Source organism: Pleurodeles waltl, chromosome 10 (assembly GCF_031143425.1).
Source record: "Pleurodeles waltl isolate 20211129_DDA chromosome 10, aPleWal1.hap1.20221129, whole genome shotgun sequence".
NCBI lineage: Eukaryota > Metazoa > Chordata > Amphibia > Caudata > Salamandridae > Pleurodeles > Pleurodeles waltl.
The window spans coordinates 723,526,272-723,549,007 of NC_090449.1; the positions used below are offsets into that span (position 1 = coordinate 723,526,272).

At 42.7% G+C, this 22,736-nt stretch overlaps 1 protein-coding gene across 5 annotated transcripts in view; it reads left to right on the forward strand.

Moving 5' to 3' along the window:
* The window catches only part of NRP1 (neuropilin 1), a 290,386-nt gene that overhangs the window by 151,926 nt on the left and 115,724 nt on the right, over window positions 1-22,736 (forward strand). The window lies entirely within an intron of this gene.

Here is a 22,736-nt window from a genome sequence, read left to right on the forward strand (position 1 = left end):
AAAATGTACACTGGCATCAGTGTGCATTTATTGTGCTGAGAAGTTTGATACCAAACTTCCCAGTTTTCAGTGTAGCCATTATGGTGCTGTGGAGTTCGTGTTTGACAAACTCCCAGACCATATACTCTTATGGCTACCCTGCACTTACAATGTCTAAGGTTTTGTTTAGACACTGTAGGGGTACCATGCTCATGCACTGGTACCCTCACCTATGGTATAGTGCACCCTGCCTTAGGGCTGTAAGGCCTGCTAGAGGGGTGACTGACCTATACTTGCATAGGCAGTGAGAGGTTGGCATGGCACCCTGAGGGGAGTGCCATGTCGACTTACTCGTTTTGTTCTCACTAGCACACACAAGCTGGCAAGCAGTGTGTCTGTGCTGAGTGAGAGGTCTCCAGGGTGGCATAAGACATGCTGCAGCCCTTAGAGACCTTCCTTGGCATCAGGGCCCTTGGTACTAGAAGTACCAGTTACAAGGGACTTATCTGGATGCCAGGGTCTGCCAATTGTGGATACAAAAGTACAGGTTAGGGAAAGAACACTGGTGCTGGGGCCTGGTTAGCAGGCCTCAGCACACTTTCAATTGTAAACATAGCATCAGCAAAGGCAAAAAGTCAGGGGGCAACCATGCCAAGGAGGCATTTCCTTACAATACCACTGCACTCTGACACTTTACTATTCAACATTGCACTCTCCACCACTGAACTTAATGCCACTCTACTCTACTCTACTCCACGACGCTACTCCAGTCTATGACAATGCAATTTATGCCACTGCACTCTACAGCAGTATACTGTACTCTGCACCACTCTATGCTACTCTACTCTGCACCACTCTATGCCATTGCAGTCTATGCCACTCGACTATCCTCTGCACTCTACATCACTGCATTCTATGCCATTCAACTCTACTCTGCGCTTCTGATCATTGCAACACTCAACTCTATGCCACTTCACTCTGCACCACTCTGCGCCACTCTACTATGCCACTTCACTCTGCACCACTCTGCGCCACTCTACTCCACAACACTGCACATTACGCCACTGCAGTCTGTGCCACTCTACTCTGCACCACTCCACTCTGTGCCGCTTCACTTTGCGCCACTCCATTCTGCACCACTGCACTCTATTATGCACCACTCTAATCTACTCCCCTGCATTCTATGATTCTGCACTGTGTGCCAATGAATTCAGTGCCACTGCATTCTACGCCACTATGTTCTGCAACACTCTACGTCAGTGCAGTCTGTACTAGTCTACTCTACTCTATGCCACTCCAGTGTATGGTACTCTACATGACTCCAAACCATGCCACTCCAATACACGGCTCTCTCTGCCCCTCCCCGGTTCAACACTCAACTCCATTCTTCACCATTTCACTCTAAGACACTCCATGCAGCTCTCCTCTATGCAACTATCTTTTAACCATGCTGAACAGCAGCCAAGCTGGTGTACAACATTGCTAAAATACATTGGCAAAGCCAATAGTTCTAGCATAGGCGAGCCCTATTTGCTCTGCCAATGCTTGTTTTTTAAACCTTTGTGTTTTGTAGCATGATAAACCTGTTGCCTTCTATGAGCATTGAGCCTTTTATACAGGGTGTTTTGTATGGATTCTAACACAGTGTTCTAGGTAGAAACAAATGTTGGAATCATGCTCTTAAGTGGCACACTGTTATTGGTCTGGGGATCTGGTGTACAGTGGGAGCAATCAGCAGCTATTGCAAAGAGTGCAAGAGGGAGTTGGATCAATATACCACATTAATGTAGAACTGTACCACCTCATGAGTCGACACACTTGTGGAGAGAAAGAGGGGGTTGATTGACCCTGAGAATTCCAAGTTTTCTATATTATAATATGCTGTACAGACCTTTCCTGAATCCTTGGTGATGTCTTTGCACTCTCAGCTGGTGATCGTGATTGTGTCATTGGCTGCTACTAAAACTCTTCCATCCCTTTTCTTGGGAGAACCACAAGGCTCATGTAGGGACATAGAAGGTAACCAACTCATGGTTGATTCCTGCGAAAGGCTGTGTGTATGGTGTGCTAGATCTTAAGTTAACTTTTTTTTTTTTTTTTTTTTTTTTTTTGCTGGGGGTTCAGTGAAGACTTTCTTTACATATGTGGCATGTTTGTGCGTTTCCATGTTACTAACAGCTGTTATACTTCATATATAGTTTGGAGTTATGTGATCTTGAAGGTAGGTCCAAACTACATACAACACGCTTATCTTGCTGGAGTAAAGGGGTGGTATTCTGGAGCAGTTTAACTGGTAACTTCTTCATATCGTTGCACCAGTGTTTTGTGGGTTTAAGGAGAATTGGGAGTGAAAGAGAATGTGCAAGTGTCTTTCTCGAAGTAACACAGTGAAGTAGAAAGAAAATATGATATGAATTTATAAATGTGTGCGGTTGCGTTCATGTAGATTTCTATTTAAGAAGGTATTCTTCAGTTCTTGTAATTGTGTTTGTATTCAATGCATGCCATTTAGAGCCAATAGTGTATTATTATGTGAGTACTAGTGGTTTGAAGGAATTGGTGTACACTAAAACCTTGGCAATTGTAAGGGGCGTTTGGATTCCTGCTCAGTATCTCTTGGATAAATATTGATTTGGAGTACGGTTATGTTAAGAATTGTTACAATTGAGGATTCTGATCGTTTTTAAGGTCTGCATGATTTGCAACAGTTGGCTTTGAATCAGTCCATAAAAAAGGCCCAAACACGAGACTTTACGTTTCCCTGAACGACAAAATCAATATTTCACTCAAATAAGGAGCGTAGCTACCATTGATGAAACCGATGGAGTAGCACCGGGGCCCAGAGCACTGATGGGCCAATTCAAACCTGATCATTGAAATGCTTAGTACCTCAACAGTTGTCAAAGGGGCAGTTTCCTTGCATGCACTAGGGCTAATGACATCCTTGACTCAAACGAACTTCAAGTGAGTGACTGTGTACAGTACTGGTATTCTACCTAAATAGCACCTAAACTGCCTTCACAGCATTCTAGTATTAGAAAGGACAAAACATGCAGGGTCCAGTCACGGAGTTCACGAGAAAATGTGTAGCTTGTGGACATTCACAATGAATTTCATGCATATGCATAAGTTATGACTTTATACTGAATAAAATGCGTTTCATTGCAACTTGTGTATTGTGTGTGCTGCATATAGTGCATGCGTATGTGCATTGTTATTTACAGATATTTGAGAATCATCCAGGTTGCCTATCCTTAAAACTAAGTATTGTATGCTATGAATACTTTAGACATGCAAACGGTTAAGAGAAGTCACCAATTTGCCAGTTAATTTCAGTTTAGTTTTCTTTCCTCAATAGTACTTCTTCCCTATACATTTTGTTACTACTGCCTGGATTTGTGTATTTTATTGCACGTATTACGCAGACTATATCAGGCACATTAGGGTTCCTGAAATGACCTGCTCATATCAGTACAGAAGACTATTCTTAAGCTTTGTAAATACCCAAAATGTTATTGTTTTGGTCAAGCACTCAGCCTGTCAAGTGCATGGTACATTGCATCCTGAACGCCCTCACCTTACTAGGGCATCATATAAGACATGACATTCAAACCTCCCTCCTATCACAACTATTATCATTGAATGGCTTATCAGACTGTCCATCTTTGTGCTCCCTGCTTTTGTCTACTGACAGAGGGGAGGATGAAAAGCAACACACAATTCCTGGCAAAAGGTCAAATGTAAATAAATACTTTGGGTGTAAAGAAAATTCATCCAAAAGGTGTTGGCTCATGAAGGTGCCACATGCGCAGTGGGAGGAGATGCAGAAAAATGGCAATGTAAACAAAATGTAGTAATAACTAGAGGTAAGCTGTGAACTCTGCTCTGCTTGCGTAGTTTTTGAAGTTTTTCCTACTCTGTGCTTTCAAGTTCTGAAAAACTGCATAGAGGAGCGGAGCAGTGTTTTTTCCTTGCTCAAGCTCACCAACATTAAAGTGTAAGCAAGGAAAATCTTACTCCAGACCACCTCCCACCAAGATTTTTCAACACGGGCAGTTGTGAATGGTCGCTACCACTCACTTTGAGAAACCTTCCATTCCTATAGAAGCAGCTGTCGCTTGAGTAGAAAATCTACTCGAGTGGCAGAGAAGAAGCAGTGTCCTCTTGCGCTGCACGTATTGTCATTCGAGCTGTACAGCACAGGACAATCAGTGAGAACAGCACAACCTAACACACTCCACCGCTTTGTGGAACTCTGTGTAGCACAGCTGAGTTTTTTTGGTCACTTCGCAAAGTTGTGCGTAGCAGAACTCTACCCAGGCCTAGTAATAACGATAATGTGTATAACTGTTAAGTGAGTTGTACAGTGAATACAGCTGAACTCCAGTATTAGCCCTGGAAGGAGAGAAAAAAATGCTGCTAGGCTCAGATTGTTCTCTGACCCCCACACCTTCCTTGTTTCCCTGACTTCACACGCACTTACAACTCTTGCTTTGTTGGGATAGTATAAATAATCTAATTGAATCAAGAAAAAGGAGCAGTTAATAACATATGACCATTCTTTAACCCATCTTTCCATGGGAAATGCAGTCTAGAGTTTCCTCAATCTAAACAACAAACATTTTAAAGGCCCCCATTACCGAGCCACGGCAGGCCGTTCACATCTGTTTTCACTAAACATCTATTCTTGTCTGTGGTATTCCAGGACTAGAGAACTTCTGCTATTGCACAACTGAATATCTCTACGGGCAAAAATATAATTAAATCCACAACATTCCCGGAGTTTATGATTCTTGAAATTTGAAAATTATTCCTCCAAGGTGAGGCTGACTTTCTCTGGCAGCATTAATTGTCTTTGGCACACAGTGTATGGGGGCACCAGAGGATTCTTACACTGATGTAATGGAAAGGAGTTAACGTCTTCAGTGCTAATAGGCTGCATGGTCATCTGGGGGTGAAACAGGTGCCCTGAGATACCAGACAGACTGTTACATTTAGGATCGTCTGAACCAGATGTCATCTACCTCACAATAGTTTTGCAAGTAATGGGACATAACAAACTGGTGGAGTAGAACGTAAAACCCACAACGCTGCTAGCAAAAGAATGTGTGGCTATCAAAAGAGTTGTCAGATGTAGGATTATTCTGGCAGAAACTTTTGCTCAAGACTCAGTTCATGCTCTATGTGCCAAAGTATGCATTTGCACCTTACATATCAACTGTTTCTGTTGGTCCATATCGATGACCTGCGTCTTTCGTTGCAAAGCGTGGAAGGTTACAGCAAAGACTTAAGTCTTTTCTTTGAAATACTGCTGGGAAAAATCCATACTGTTATGTAAATAGAAGGTGGCAAGCCATACGTGACATGGTCATGGTTAATGCAGCTCTGTCTAAAGACTATGGAACTAATTTAGAGTTTGGTGGACTAGTTACTGAGTCCCAAACGTGACAGATATCCCATCCACTTTATTTCAAGTGTCATAAGATATAACCAACCTGTAGTAAGGTGGACAGAATTTTTGTCAGGTTTGTGACAGTATCCCAAACACCTAATTCGGACCCTCTAACTTTTGTGCAATCTTTCATCCAGCCATTTTAAAGCTGAGTGTTTGTAGTTGAGAATATTCACAGCAAGAAGATCTGTGTGTGCATTGATTCCGTAGCTGAATTCCTTTAGTACAACTGTGGAGTGAGGAGAGCGTGCCATCATCATCAGCACCTAAGAATAAGGAATTCTGTAGCTCTATAAACCCTTGACATGTATGTGGTAAAAAAGTAAATCAGATGAAATGATTGGATTAGAGCGATCTTAATCTGTTTTCTAAAAGCAAGACAACGTTCTAGACTTGGATTTAGTTTGTGTAACAATTTCTGAAGGCGAAGGCATGATATCAAATAGATTTACATCTCATTTAGACCTAGGGCCAGATTTTATGCAGATTGCCAAAGAAAGAACAGAAAGAGTGGTAAGTGTCCTTCAGACCACGTGTTCTTTAACCTCCTTGTGTAACTCACAGACTAACTTTTTCTGTATGAGGAAAATTTGCCGGAATGGCTTATCTGATGGGAGTACCTTTACTGCCTAAAAGATACAGCACACACTGCTAGATAAAAGCAAAGCCGCAACCATCAAATTAATTCCACCGGTTTACAGCCAGCGTCTGCAGCAGAGGTCAGAAAGGTAAATTGAGATCACCAAATTAATTTCATGATTGTAATGAACAATAGTCAGCAGAATTGAGGACCAAAGCTGCCTAGCTAAAGGTGACCAGCTCTTATCAGGGTTAACTTTTAACTTCAGCTTCTGTGGTTTCCAACCAACATGCAGGATGGGAGGCCACTGTGTTTTTAAGGAACATTTGCATTTCACTTCCTTCCTGCTAGGTTTACTTATTGACCTAGTTCAAATGGAATATATGAGACATGGTGTGGGTTAAGCATTTAACTTACTCAGTCCACCACACACTTCAAACTGAACAGCCACTTGTTGAAGTAGGTCATATGTTTACATTGCACATTAGCCCAGCTCAATCAAAAAAGTCCTTTAGGACACGCACACCCATCCTTAGACATAACAACCTGCAAAAATGTTCAGCTGGATTAAACTCATTTTACTTTCACATTAACGAATATGAGCTATTACAGATCCAGGTATTTAACTAATCTCTGCTAACTGCACACAAACAAGCATACACAACTGATACATTAAAATCCCAGAACTGTACAAAAGGGGGGCTCAGATTGAGAAAGCATTACTGGACCCTACTAATGGTAGAAGGTGCAATGCAAATACTAATTACATAACAAAACATAACATACCATAACATTGAATATCATTACATAAGTGGAGGAGAAATAATTTCAATCGGAATCACCCAACTCCTGAAGGAAAGCAGAGCCAAAATTTTATGTGTGACCTCAAAATATTTTTTATCAAATGACACGCTGTTTGTGAAGCTCCAGCTTTCAGACTGCTTTCTTCCAGCAGGCTTGTTTGTTCTTCACCATGTCCCTCTTTGTCTTGGCTGCCCCACTCAAGCTTATCTGTATGTTTCACATTCCAGACCTCGGAAGCAGAAGTCAATGGCTTTTCTGGTTTTCTTTTTTTCTTGTTGCTTTGCTTCCTCACAAAGTGTATCCCATGTTGTGCTCCATAGGACTAAATCTGAACAAACTCCACTTTCAAGTTTCTGTCACCCTTTCAAGAGCTGCCTGCGAGCGGCAGATCACAGGCGCCAGTGCTGGCCTTGCACATCATTAGACAGTGCATAATGCCTCTCACATGAAAGGAAAGGGACTGCCATTTCTATCCCCGCTTCACTCTAGATAGGCAATTTATACATTTGCTTTGTGTCATTTACAGTTTGTGTCTCACTCCAAAAAATTATAACCATCATCCCTCGCTGTTCAGCAGTGTGAGAAAATGCATTATGGTTGCCTTTGAGTCTTAAGATATGTTTGCTCTGGGTTAAGGCATAAGGCGTGCTTCTCCCCACCCGGAGATTCCTGACACTGTATATAATCAGACACAGTTCAGAACCTCGCCTATTCAGCCTAGAAAGAAGAACCTATATCTTAATTTATTGGGACAAGTGAATAAATAATAACTTTAGCTCTGAGACAGTAGTGCAGACTGCAAAAGGCTTAGCATTCATTCCCCAATGTGTCCTTTTCTCATCGGTCTTCCTGCTCTCCAATGTTCATGAAAAGGAAAAAGAAGAATACTGCTGTGCGACTTCCACGCATGCTGCTTCAGAGAAATTCAATTAATACAAATCCAATCTAAAATAGGCTAAATCGTGTGGTGTGCTTTTATTAAGGCATTCAAGTGATATTTTGAAGGAATTGTATTTCTGTAAGTTCTCCATCTGGGTTCTCTTGGGGCTACATGCCCACTGGCTGCAAAATAACAGGAGATTATTTTTGTCCCAGTTCTGTGCTTTATGGTGTCTCCTGATATCTACTGCTTTCTTGCTACCAGAGGGTTATTCCATACTCAGGGAAGCATTTTGACAGACAGGCCACCATAGCTCTTCCCAACAAAAGGAGCCTGCACTTATTCAGTCAAGGTCTTTGGACTGTAAAGAACATTGTTTTGTATTTTAGAAGGCTGTATGATGGAAAGTGCTCGGTGGGGCGTCTAATCTCTAAAATAAAATACGTCCTGTGTCTGTGTTCTTTCATACCTCTAGGTTAATTATGCTAACTGATTCTGAGAGGATTTTATCCCTTTTAGTTTTGAGTACATTCGCTTGCTCTCATTGTTTAGATCTTCATAAGTGGTCATGCATTTTTCCCTCATTCATCATGTTTCCACGACTGCTAACGTCTGAATGAGGCTCGTCACTAACAGTGTCTTCATGGGGGGTGTTTCTTGCTTTTTACCGCATCTAGCGAGCACAACAAGGGTACGGATGCATAGTGTGTCACTGGATTTACCTTTGGCATGTGGTGTGAACACAACTGCGATCAAATTCCTTGATGGTGCACTTACTGATATTGACATTTGGGTGCATATATTCTCTATCATAGATTGGCTGTAGTGTGACATCTTCTCACCCTATTTGTCTCAAAACTTGTGGGGTAGCATCCTCAAGTAAAGACAATTGAATAGTTTGCGGTGTCCAAAAGTACCCAAAGGGTCATAAAGGAGTGGAATACTCACGTTCATCTAATGGTGGCCAGAAAAGTAATCCAGCAGTAGTTAATGATTCCTTCTTCCATGGGAGAACACAATGCCATTGACATGTTTTCTGACGTTTTACTGTGTATGAGAAAAGAGTGTTTTCGCATTGCATGTTAGCTTTCTCAGCACCTCTCAACAGGATTGGTGCCCCAGCAAAGCACACGCTGCTGGCGAGGGCCTGGCAACTGCATAATGTTAGCAAAAATGTTAACAGAGTTTCTGTTTTCAGTCTTAAAAAAATCATTCCAGTGCAATCCACAGTCTAACTACCTCCTTAAACATGTGGCACACTTATATCTAAACCAAACGCAATCCTACCAATTTTCATCTTAAAACCACAGTGTTTTTTTAATTTGCCAATGACACTGATTACTCAAGACCTATAAGGAAAAGCAACTAAAGATGTAATCACCTATTTCTTTGTCACAACAAAGTATAACATTATGGAGTCCATGTTTTAATTGGAAGTCCATAGTGAGAGTACATGGGAAACGGATGCTTTATTGATTCCGACAGAGCTTGATTCAAATATGGGAAAAACCTCAGTGTAAAAGAGGAGTCTCTGTGTAAGATCTCCTCAACGAGAACAATGATCAATAACAATAACTAAGCTTTGAGAAGTGGCATTCATGTGCTCACTGACGTTTCATCATAGCCACACATATAAAGTTCTTGAATAAACAATATATCATTTCATTTTTGCAAACAACATCCCAATAGGTAGACTTCTCATAAACGCATGTGAAATAATGGCAGCTTACAGGTCACCTATAGCAAGCTACCATCTGGCCTCATCTCATATAGCTTTATTTGCCTTCTGGGCGATGTTAGATACGCCTTCCCAGGGTCCCAAACACATTTTAATTCCCGTCATAACTAGCCTCCGGTCTCACTGCAGTAAGCCCAAGGTCCCTCACTGGGATAATATTTTCTTCTCAACATAAGAGGTCTTTCTTTCTCGCTGTCTCAGGATCCAATGTATGGACCAATATTATTTTGTGACCTTCATATAGAAGGTTTCCTTTAATCCTGGCTGCCATCAGGATCCACTCTTTGTCCTGTACCTCATCATTAGGCTATTCCCTCAGGTCCTCAGTCTTCCCTCACATTATGGGCAATTTTGCTCTTTCTCATTTCCAGACAATTGCGGTGATAGAGGCCTTTTCTTCTACTCTTCTGGAGATCTCACGGCTCCAATTTGCGTTTGACCTGCCTCAATGTATTAATCATGTTCCGGTACGCAAGGTATTTGCTCTCTTTCATTACTAACTGTGTTCTCTTGTCAACACTATAAAATGTAGAGGATTAATTTGCTGCTGCCTAGCAACATCCCAACCCCTACTGTACTCTCCAGGACACCAAGTTTCCATTTTAGCACTGGGACCATTACCACTACGACTGTTCTGTGACCATCTCCAGTCTGGAAATTGATTTTTCAATCTGCAATAGGCTGCAAGAACAGAGTCACTTATATGAGACAACGCATTTGTAAGTGACTGGTGTCTTGTTTTAACTTTGATCTTTTTCCCACTTAAAAGAAAAAGTCTGTCCCTAGCCTTTCTCTTTACCCTTGCCTCTTGAAGTCATTACTGTCTGTCCTCAGTATTGCATCCAGTAATTAATACCCTCTGATAAATAGTTGCATCTGTAGTGAACACGAGTTCAAATGAAGATGCCTGATGCAGACATTATGGAGGTCCCTATCAGTTCATAGTGTGCCATTGCCCATAACAAATATAGCTTACCTAGGCCCACCATTCCTGAAATCCCAAATCACTCTCCAACTTCTATCCAGTTTTGGTAAGTATTGTTCCTCATCTTGTGAGCTTCTGTACCTCTCTAGAAGAAAGACATTCCATGGACTTCCAAACAGCTTCATTTACATTCCCCATTCGAGCCTTCTCCTAGCCAAAATTCTCAGCACAGTCCTGGAGTTCTGCACCTCTTCGCTGGTCCTCATTCCAGCACCACTCACCAGGCTGGTGGGACTATAAAGAAGGCCTCCAGTTTTACCTAGGGTCCCAAAATAGAAATAGGGCAGTAGCACAGATAAACTCAGAATGCTATACCCACACTACCCATCTATGCCTTACTATCCACAGCCTTGTCAGGGGACCTGACTCTAAATCCACTTTTTCCCACCCTTTCAGTCTGCAAGGCCAAATGGCTGTATTGGGAATATAATTGTTACAGTGCCCAGACTACCAGGGCCTTTCACAGAGTCCAATAAAAATACATCATCTTGGTGGATGGGTGGACAAGCCCCCTCCCTTTCTTATTTTTTGTATGCATTTAATCAAGGTGTTGAATAGTCTTGAAAGATGTCTGTCTTTCACTGACAACACCACAACACCAAATTAATAAACAATGCCACAAAATCTATTGTAAATTAGGTAGTAGGTCATTAGATCTATATCCTACAATGATGCACAATGCAGAGACAACCCATAACTTACTTTACTCACACATGGGTGTGACGAGCCAATTAATAGTGGGAAAAATATTGCATTTCAAGCCACACATACTGACTGTCTTGGGCTGGGGTTGGCTCGGAGACCACGCCCTGCCTGGAAGATCAACAATAGGCAAAACTACGTCTGCAGATCCACGCTCTGATTCAAGTTCTACTAAGAGGCCAAGTAATTGGTGAACAAATGCTTCGTAAAAACAGCTTGTCATCAAACACTGGATTAGATTGTGACATGCTGTTAAGATGTGGCTTAAAATTGCTGAAAGTACAAAATTAATGCTACTTTGTGAAACCTTACATGGCTAGAGTGTTCTTATTGCGTGTTGTTTCTGGAATGCCCTCCATACAGTGTCAAAAAGATGTTGCAAATATGAACAAGCATTTGCAATGCAATGGGTCTCGCATTTGCTCGAGTTAGAGCTATTAGCGTTGTAAATTCCTAACTGTACTTTTCGTGCCACATAAATTGAAAATGAAAAGTAAAACAGTTGACATAAGCAAGCGGATTCAAAGCGCAACAGCCGCCATGAGCATGAGCGCGAAGGAGAGTCACAAAAGGAAAAAGAAGTTTGCTTGCAGTCAAACGAAATAGCAAACTCGCAATTATTCATATAACAGGTTCGATGGCCAAGGTAGTAACAAAACTGCCCCAAGGAGGGACTAACGTAAAGCACTTACCAATAATTAAGGATTTTCAAAAGGCAAGCCCATGAACAAATGATAGTAATGGGCATGCAGTGGGTGTGGTTAAAAGCCCACAGATAGATTACAATAGGCCAGAGAGCGCTCAACCTAACAACAGCAATGTTTCTTTTTAGTTATGCAAAAGTGTTTGTTTTCAGGTTGTGTTTATTCGCCATAACCTTGAAATAGTTTCGGATTAGCCAACCTAGCAGCTTTAATGACATCAAAAGATGAGCCACAGACCTAAGCCCAAACATAGTGAAAGATTATTGAACTCTTCTGTCCGAAGCATGTCAGTCTCGGGATGCCATGTTTAAAATGTCACATTGCAGCATGTGTTGTGCACACTCAGTTGACTATTTTCTTGCCTGTTAGCTCTTGGGTTGAAAGGTTTTGATATAGGGCTACAGATGTAGTTCTGGGCACAATCCCACGACCAGTGATACGTGTCTTTCCCACCATGAGCTTTCACAGTTTCCATACTGGAGCCCTTTCAGCCGCTGCAGGTTCCTGGAATCTCCCCAAGCTGAAATGCCAGGGCCTTAACCTGCCGCACCGCGTCTCCTTTGCTTCCATTTCATGGGCGCGTTTCTTGCCAATTTTTACAGCTACTGCAGATTATGCTATTCAAAGAGGACCAGATGGACTTCCAGTTCAGCGAATGTCATAGTTAAATATTTCTTTTTTAATTAGCTTCTCTTGATTCATGCATAAAAATAACAATTGAGCTGCTGGGATCGGGTAGGGGTAGCTGGGGAAGCAGCCAACTGGAGCACTAGCTTTTCTTCCTATCAGATTGAGGCTCTCTTCTTTCTTCTGACTGTAAATACTTGTATGTATTTATTTTTTCTTAGTGAAGGCATTTGTGGGTTAAAAGCTACTTTTATATTATTTTATTACATCTATTGCTTGAATGGAACAGCTGCGTGATCTGCTATTGGTTACAGGCTATTTCTGGGCAACCAGGACTAAAAAGCTGGCACATTGGTAACTATGCCAGATTCTCCATCTAATAAGCAGTTTTAAATTAAAATCTCAGCACCATGAACGGAGGAAATAACAGAAAGCTTAATGAGAATATTGCCATTGCAATGTGGAATGTGTTCAAAAGAGCTACAGTGGCGCGATGCTGTGGAAGCTTTCAAGAACATGCACACCATTAGAGGCTACTATTATTTGTCCACAATGTTGACTTCAGTATTCTTGAACATTGTCTGCTGGTCCTGCAGAGAGCTAACTCAAATTCCTCCTGTGAAAAGCTACTGAAGCTTTGGTCGACTCTAGTGAACTTTATGTGTTGTTTTTGCTCAAGGTTCCAGATGTTTGAGAATCATTAAAATGGGCAGACTGGTTCTGTTCTGCGGTTCACTCATTCAAAGGAACAGACTATGTCAGTGACTGCATCACTGTTCCAAGTTGCTTTGCTTAATTTAAGTTTTCTTAAAATATTTTTGCAGTGCAGCAATTCTTGATGCAAGTAAGGTTTCTATTGATACAAAACCCAAAGCTCAGCTAAATCAGCTCTAGAATCTTGAATTAATTTCGGTTTGGATGTAGAGACTGGTGTCCACTGTGCTTCAAACTTCTCAGATGTGTGAGGCAGGATGCAGACGGCATGTTTATTAAACTTTTTGAGCCAGATTTAAAAGGCCCTAGCGCCACCAGAATGTCACTTTCAGTGACACTCCGGTGGTGCTTTTCACTGCTCCATATTTACAAGGAGGTGTAACGCCACTTTTTGTGGCATTACATCTTCTTGTAAATATGGGCCCCTCCAATGCAGTATTGAGCATCAGAGGGGCATGCAATGGGTGTTGCAATGGGTGTTCCATTGCAACACCCATTGTTTTTGGTGTTGCCCCAGATTTGTGAGAAATCATAAATCTGTGCAGCACCAAAAACTAACGCCACCCAGGGTGGCGTTAGCATGCAAAACGAGGAGGAATGCTTTTATTCCTCCTCGTTTTTGCTTCTGGTGTAGCACCTCGCTGCCCCAGTTTCTTTTAAATCTGGCCCTTTGTCTCTCTACAAAGACTCCACATACACCTCTAGTAGTGTAAATAAGCAGGGTCTCCCCAGAGACTTAATAAAAGCTTCATCAGTATAACTTATAATTGCACCCCTCCATGTACATTCCAACACTTTCCATGAACAGGCACAGTTATGCTAAGTTATGGTATTTATACTGTACAGTTATCTATTGTGCTATTTTATAAAGCCTTACAACACATTTTACTAGCTATACTCTGAGGCACAGTCTTGTTATGTTAGGTTTGGTTATTAGTATCGCACGTTATGCCACACTAAGGAGGCTTAATGCCACCTGGGACAACAAGAGATGTTGAAACCAGGAATGATAAGGTGGAAGAAACTTGTGGTTGATGTGAACTTCCTCAATTCACTGGTACATCACTTGAGGGAGTGATAGTTCACTGTGGAATTCCTGTCTTAGATGTCTGGTGATTGATGATGTTTTAATGAGATGAGAACGGAGATCACCATTGCCTCCGTAGACATTCGCTTGACGGCAACTGCTCATCAATGGTTACACAATCTACAATTTACTGTGTGCCACAAGACAGTTGTAGGAAGCTGGCTCTATATATTCTATATCAAAGTGAGCCATAGTGTGCACAGAGTCCAGGGGTTCCCCTGAGGCTTAACAGAGGCCAAAGTAGATAATACTAATGCTCTCTTTGTGGTAGTGTAGTTGAGCTGGTAGGTTTATCAGAGAGTAGTGCAAAGCATTTGTTGTACACACACAAACAATATAAGAATCACACACTCAATGATTTATCTCCAGACCAATGTTTTTTATACTGCAAAATGTATTTTCTTCGTTTATTTTTTGAACCACAAGATTCAAGTTGCAGGTAAGTACCTTAAAAGTTTCGTATTTCAGAAAGTACTTTGCTTGAAATAGGTAAGTAATACAGTTTTTGAATTATTGGCAAAAGGCTATTTTAAAAATGGACACACTGCATTTTTCAAACAGTTCCTGGGGAAGACAAATTTAATTGGTTTACAGGTAAGTACAACACTTACAGTCTCAGTCCCTGTGTTTCAGAAAGTTCACCAGTTGGGGTTCAAGCTAACCCCAAACATCCACCACTGGCAACACGGGGTCGGCCGGGTGCAGAGGTCAAAGTTGAGCAAATTTAATGTGGGCTCCTATGGAGACAGGGGGTACTCGGAATCTGGTCAGCCAGGAGGTAGGTACCCGCGACTCAGAGGACAGATCAGGGGGGATTAGAAGAGCACTGAAGGGGCCACAAGTAGGCACTGAACACACACCCTCAGCGACACAGGGGTGGCCGGGTGTAGGGTGCAAACAGGACGTTGGGTTTTCAATGCTGGTCCATGGGGAGACCTTAGGGTCACTCAGAGGCTGCAGGTGGGGCTCAGGGGGCTGTTTTGGGCACACCACCGGTCGAGAAGGGCCACCTGCTGAACAATGTGGCTCCGCAGTTGTTTCTCCAAAGCTGGGGGCTGCAGGTGCAGTGTGTCCTTTAGGCATCGAATATCTTCGTCCAGAGCTCGCGGTCAGACAGGTCCTCAGGATTCCCTCTGCAGGTGTCATTGTGGAGGGGTGGAGAGGGCAACCCAGGGTAGGCACTTCCTCACAATCACCTGAGAAACCTCTCTTGCTGGGTGGACCACCTGGACACATGCTGTGGGTGTTGGGTGCACAGGTGTCAAGACTTGCGCATCTGTAGTGAGGTGAGAGTCCTTAGTTGTAGGTTTCTTCAGACAGAGCTGCTGTTCTCAGGAATTCTTGGTCCTTTTGAGTGCAGGGCAGTCCTCTGGAGTTGGCAGAGGTCGCTGGGCCTGTTGGACACATTGCTGGTCTTTTTGCAGGTTATTTGAAGCAGGAGACAGGCCGGTAGGGCTGGGGCCAAAGCAGTTGTCGTCTTCCTTCTTCTCTGCTGGGGTTTTCAGCTTAGCAGTCCTTCTTCTTGTAGGTCACCAGGAGTCGGGTGAGCTGGGTTCAGGGAGGCCCTTAAATCCTAGATTTAGGGACGTGTTAGGGGTCAGAGGGCAGGAGCCAATGGCTACTGTCCCTGAGGTAGGCTACATCCTCCTTTTGCCCACTCCCTTTGGAAAGGGGAGCACATTCCTATCTCTATTGGTCCCTGTCCTCCAAACCAAGAGGGAGGATTCTGCAGGGGTGATCACCTCAGCTCTGGACACCTCAGGGATGGTACTGGCTGGGGTGGTCACTCCTTCCTGTTTTCCCTAATATTCCCACAGGACTTGCACCAAAAGTGGGGTTTTGTCCGGGGGGCACGCATCTCCACTAGCTGGAGTGCCCTAGGGTACTGTAATCCGAGGCTTGAGCCTTTGAGGCTCACCGCTAGGTATTACAGTTCCTGTAGGGGGAGGTGTGAAGCACCTCCACCCAGGGCAGGCTTTGCTTCTGACCACAGAATGCAGAAAGGCACTCACCTCATGTGGTCATGAACTTGTCCGAAAGTGGCAGGCTGGCACACACCGGTCAGTCCTACACTAGCAGTTGGGCTAACATACAGGGGGCATCTCTAAGATGCCCTTTGCGTGCATTTTTCAATAAATCCTGCATTGACATCAGTGTGGATATATTGTGCTGCAAAGTTATTGATGTAGCCATAAAGACACCTTAAAGTATTTGGGGGAGGGGCTATGATGTTAGAAAGAAGGACCAAGAAAGAGGAATGGAGAGACTAGGCATGATACCAAACTTCCCAGTATTCAGTGAAGCCATTATGGTGCTGTGCAGTTTGTAGTGACAAACTCCCAGACCATTTACTCGATATGACTACACTGCACGTACAATGTCTAAGAATGGACTTAAACACTGTAGGGGCATATTGTTCATGCAGCTATGCCCTCACCTGTGGTATAGTACACCCTTCCTTCGGGCTCTAAGGCCTGCTAGAGGAGTGACTTACCTAGGCCACAGGCAGTGGTTTGTGGGCATGACACCCTGAGAGGGCTGCCATGTTGACTTTGTCTTTTTCTCCCTACCAGCACACACAAGCTGCAATGTAGTGTACATGTACTGAGTGAGGGGTCCCCGAGGGTGGCATAATACATGAGGCAGCACTTAGAGACCTTCCCTGGCCACAGAGCCCTTGCTACCATGGATACCTTTTACAAGGGACTTAACTGTGTGCCAGGGCTGTGCCAATTGGGGAAACAAAGGTACAGTTTTTGCGAAAGACCACTGGTGCTGGGGCCTGGTTAGCAGGGTCCTAGCACACTTTCAATCAAAGTTGGCATCCACACTAGGCAAAAAGTGGGGGTTTAACAATGCCAAGAGTGGCACTTTGAATTGTATCCCCATGATTCTCCCAGTGTCCGATTATCCAGCACAGTACATGAAATGAGAGTGGAGCCCAGTTAGAGGAGGGCACTCTCTCTAGCAGCACTTACTGCAAAGAAAACAACTGTTTCAAATGTCATTTGATTGTCTTGTGGCCGGCTGGGACAAAATCAAGAACTTTCCAGAAGCAAAAGTGGAGTATTTTATACCCTGTGGCATAGCTCAGAGATATTTACCATAAAACATTATTTTCTCCTTGATGATAGATCATTTGCTACCCACAAATAACCCTGGTGCTTTGTAATATTATGATAGTTTTGGTACTAACACCCTAATACAGAGCCAGTGTGGTACAACTTTGTATAAGAATATCATTCTTTCCACAGGTCTTCCCCAGTTTTCCATCATGCCCAGTCCCTCCATTCCTCTTTCTTGGTCCTTCTTTCTAAAATCATAGCCCCTCCCCCAAATACTTTAAGGTGTCCTTATGGCTGCATCAATAACTTTGCAGAACAAGAACAATTTTCCACTCAGCCTAAGAGTTTCTATCAAACTGAGCACCTTCAAAACAATCCAAAACAACCAATCCTTGACCGTGAGCAGTCCCTTTTTCTCCACGAATTCCCATAATGGGTGACTCCTGTACACATTATACTGTGAACACACCCTAGAATCCAACGTCTAACGTCTGGTGCTGTAATTATCATATTTTTCTTTCTCATTCCCCTCTCTTTAAAATGTAGTTTTTGTTTTCCAAGTCTCTGCTAAGTGGGTAAGAGACAGCTGGAAGTACTGCATGTGCAAACCAAGTCAAACTAAATGGGAACTTAATATCTAAATGTCGGAAGTGAAACAGGAAGGAAGACTGATTGTGGCAGGGCAGATAAGTCATGAAAGCATGCGCTAATAAAAACAACATGCACTGCATCGGGAAATTACAGAGAAATCAAGATTTGTGTTCAATAAAATCAAGCGAAACAAGTCGCATACAATGGAAAAACAAAATGTATCAGAAAACACCTAGTAGATTGAGTAGTATTTCATATTTCCTTGGAAATTATTTACTCCGACGTTTTTTGCCAATGGGTGTATTTTGCAGCTATTGCTCTTAACTGCGTCTACATTTAACTTAAAATGCACGTATTTCTTATTGATTTGGACGAGGCAGAACTCGCCAAACATTCTTTATTGCTTAGGCTCAAAGATGTTAACTCTGTCGTTGAATACATTGGAAATATACTTATGGAGATTTTATACTTTGCTAATTAAGTCCATGCACGAGACAAACGTTTACATTAGCAAACAGACAGTCCCACTTTTGAATGGATTATTTTATCTTATTTTATGTACATATGGTACCATCAATAGCCATTCCTACGTTTATCCAGATATGTTAATCCCACCACTTATGCACATTCTGTCTCCTTCTCAACCTTGCGGTTTATCCAACCAGTGTCCTTTGCTTCAGAGGTTGGCTCTGGGTCACAGAAGAGAAGGGGAGGGTGAGGAATGTTGTATACGTTTCTGTGACCCCTGAAGGACCCTAAACAGCTTCCAGCAGAGGACTTGCCTGCTATTATAATCCTACTATTGTGTTTCTTGGCAATAAACACAAACAAAAGAGAAAGGGCTGCTAGTTGAGAAAAAAATCGTTTTAAAAATTCTGTGACACTTCTTTCCTAAGGAGATTCACTTGCAAACACTGTTCACTTCACAAATAAATATACCACTATTCACTCAAGGCAAGTAAATGCCCAGTTCTCTAATACCTCTTGTATATTGGTTAAATCTATCGTCATATTCTCGTCTAGAATATACATCGTGCTCTATTTCCATAACTCCCTACACCCATATTTCTGATTACACATGTTGTTAGTTGAAGTTACCAGTTTGTTTACTCCATGCCATCATTGGCACGCTTCAACGAATCTTTGTCATTTACATCTTTAGCCTGATTTACAATTGAAATAAGCCAGGGCTTCAAATCTCAGTGTGCATTTGATTTCTAGATTTACTCACAGTACAGGACTGTTGTGCCCTTGGTGGCATCGAATTTCATAGCAACCTTACTGCAAAAGCATGTTGCAACAGGTCATAGGTTGCCCTTCCAGTAGATGCCTTAATTTGATTCAGCAGTGAATTAATTTGCTAGCGAATGAACTGCAGCATTACCAAGAATGGATATGACTCTTGATAAAAAAAAATAAAACCCTTAAGAGGAAATAAATACATCTATACACTTAAGAGTGCAGTAATATAAACATGGGGGCTCATTAGTGGCGTAACAAAGGCCCGAGGGTGCGGGGGTCCCAGATCTCCAGGAGGCTCCCTCAGGAAACCACCCTGGCCTGAGAGCTCCCCAGTGAGTCCAGAGGGGGCCCCTTCATGTTCTTTGCTGAGTGCCCCTCTCAAGTTTCGTTATGCCACAGGGGCCCATATCATCAACAGGATCAAAAAGTCAAGATCAGACAATACACTTTCAAATTCAGGGCAAGAAGTATTCTTAAATTAAACAGAGTAATGTACATCCTGCTGGGTGATACAGATATTTGCATTTATCACACGCTGAGAGACAATATCTTTGAATGCAGCACTTCAGCCGTTTGATGGCAGATGCTGTTTGCAGGCTCCTGGCTCCCTTGAAATGATGCCAACATATTAAGAGCCATTAGACAAAGTGTGCCATAAGGTCTCCACATTTATTTATTATTTGCTTGCACTGCTGGCAAACCTCCCACTGAAAGTGGGTTGTATGTGTTCAGCTGCACACAGCTTCAAGAGGGTCCATTTCCACGAACACTGCTACGGACCGGGTGTATATCAAGAGTAGGCCAAGGGCAGAGTAGTGGTACTTGTGTACGGGTTCAACATTTAGCTCGGCAGAAATAGTCTTGTCAGAGGAGTTTCGGAGTGCAGTACATGACGCAAAGAACCAATAGTCTCTTGTGGAGAAGATTGGAAGGGGGTAGACATGGACGAATTGGTTGGGAGCTGTTTGATTTTAAAATGATGTGCCTGTCCAAATCCCTTTTTCAGGCGTAAGCATAATATAAACGTTTATAAAGATCTTTGAATGACTTCTTTGTAAATGCGGGGAAAGTCCTGTAACTTTCGCAAAATAATTAGTTGTAAAAATAGAGTTTAAAAGCAACTTCGTGCACTTGCTATGTTCACCAGCATCGCAGGATCACAAATAGAGTCATACCATGGGTTACTGGTGTGATTCAGAATGCACGATCAGTTAATTTAACCCTTCCAAAATATATTTTTTGTCCAAAAGTTAAACTGACATTTCATGGTGGAATATTTTACCGAGGTGACAGTGAGCCCGCATATTCTTCCAAATATGTTTGACCTGGAGGGTGATTAGGTGATATCGTTTTGAACAGTGATGAACGTGATCAGCCATGTTCCCAAAGGCATGTGGCCTGCCGACATTTTATAACTTCCATCTTTCATTTTCAAAGTCTGCCCAAGTGCGGACTTGTGGCAGAAGCTCAGTGAGGTTGTGCCTAGGTAGAAGCTGTGGTTTTTAGAGCATTCAGAAGACAGACACCAAAGGGGCTCAAATGGTATCCTCAGTCCACATAAAGGTTGGTCAGGGTTGGAGTAAATTTGGAGACCTATATACGTGTCCCCAATTGTGGCAATTAGTAGGTGAAATGGCAAATTGGATAAACTTGTATTTTTTAGTTCTGTTGTCAGCTTGAGTGCATTCTTAAGACAGTGTGGGCCGCAGAAAAGGCAAGTAATGTGTTTTCAGAAATAATATGTCAGTCTAATAAAATTACAGATTTATACCCTTATTTACATAGCGTGGTAACAGTAAATGTGCCAAAGACAGCATATTTTTCATTACCTCCACCAATATAATTTTTTAAGTAGGTTTTGTTTACTTAAGTGATTTTCAAATTTGTTTTAGCAGTTGCCAACATCACAAACACGTTCCCAACCTGAAGTCAGTGTGTGATTGCTACACAAGGAAAAGTGTCAAAAGATTCCCAACAAATGAAACGCCGATCGCGTCGAACTTCTCGCAGATCATAACATTATACACAGTAATTGGTCTAAGTTCTTGTAGGTAAATGAAAGTTGTCAAACCTGGCTGCCAAGTGCATGCTCCGCACGTAAATGATGAGGACATGCCAAGAAGCATTGGAGTGGCAGTACCTTGGTAAGCCTGGCTGTAATCGCTGTCACTAGGCCGCAGTGAGCACGAGCTCATTACCATTTTGTTCTTGTACAGCAGGCAAAAATCCCATTTTGCTGCACCAAGGTGAATTCCATTGACAACTTTCCATGACAGGAAATGATTCTTTCTTGCAGACTCCTTTCTCTGTGAAGACTATTAGCAGATATACCTATTGATTTGCTCAGCTGTGCGTGGAGTGGCTTGACAGCTCCCACTTTTTGCCTGATGCTTTGAGCTGGAAGTTGTTGTGTTTAGAATGTGGTTTTACAATCAATGTCTAGAGCTGAGAGCTCAGAGCTCAGAGGCAGGCGCCTGACTAGCATTCCAAATTAAGGACTTTAAGCGAAGGGAAAAAAATAATCCACTTCAATGATTTCAAATCAGTCTGCACACGGGCCCGCTCGTAATCACCTCCAAACTGAGCAGCTACTTAAGAGCTGAAGAGGCGCGGTTCACTTCAGAGCTCTGACACGGCGCTTGCACCAGCTCCGAAAAGGAGAGCAAGGACACCTGAAGAGTCCTTCAGCTTGAAAACGAACGAGGGATTGGACACGAACCGTGCAGCTCAGCTCACTTAACAATCACTGGCGCTAGTGAGGCCCTTAAACAAGTGACAGCCTTTTGAGTGATTTTCGGTTGTTCGCGTCCTAGGTCGCAGAAGGTTTCCTCATTCCCATCCAATTTCTTAAACTCTCTGGGAGCACAAAATCTCACATCGCGCCTCTTCGGGGGCGGTCCAGATTTTGCTTTCTTTAACAATTTCCCGGCCCAGAAAATGGCCCACTTTGCAGCAGTTCATTCCCGGACACGCCGAATTTCAATTTTTAGTGCGAGCTGCCTAACCGATTTCACAACACGGGGCCGCAGTTGGAGGTAGTTTCTTCCCGTTCCAAAATGGTCCATAATGCTGGATTGTATTACATCTGCTCGTGCTGGAGCAGGCAGCGTAGCCTTCGTTTGCTTATCCATTTGTCAGACTTGTACAACCAAACATTACAGTGAGTGTTAAGAGCCTGAACCACCAACAGCAAGGAAAAGTGAGTTACACACAGAAAGCTTGCATGCATAGAAAAGTAAATGTACTTTCAAGTTTTGAACATGTCGAAGGGTCTATTTACACTTCTTACAGTGTTGTGGAAAATAAAGGCATATTTACACAAACAGCTCCTCTCACTTACTCTTCTCATTTTCTGATACAGACACTTTGTATTAGCAAACGCTGCATGTGACACTAGAGGGAAAATGTTGTGCAGTAGGCTTTCTGACGATGCAGAGACCTGCTCACCATAACAGAGGGGTGGTCTCGCCCAAGACACTTTTGATGTGTCCAGGGGGGATTCCAACTCTTGAGGGTGGCCTGGGAGTAACAATGAAGGAGGATACAATATCTGACTTTACTAGTATTGAGGTGGAGGAATTCAAGG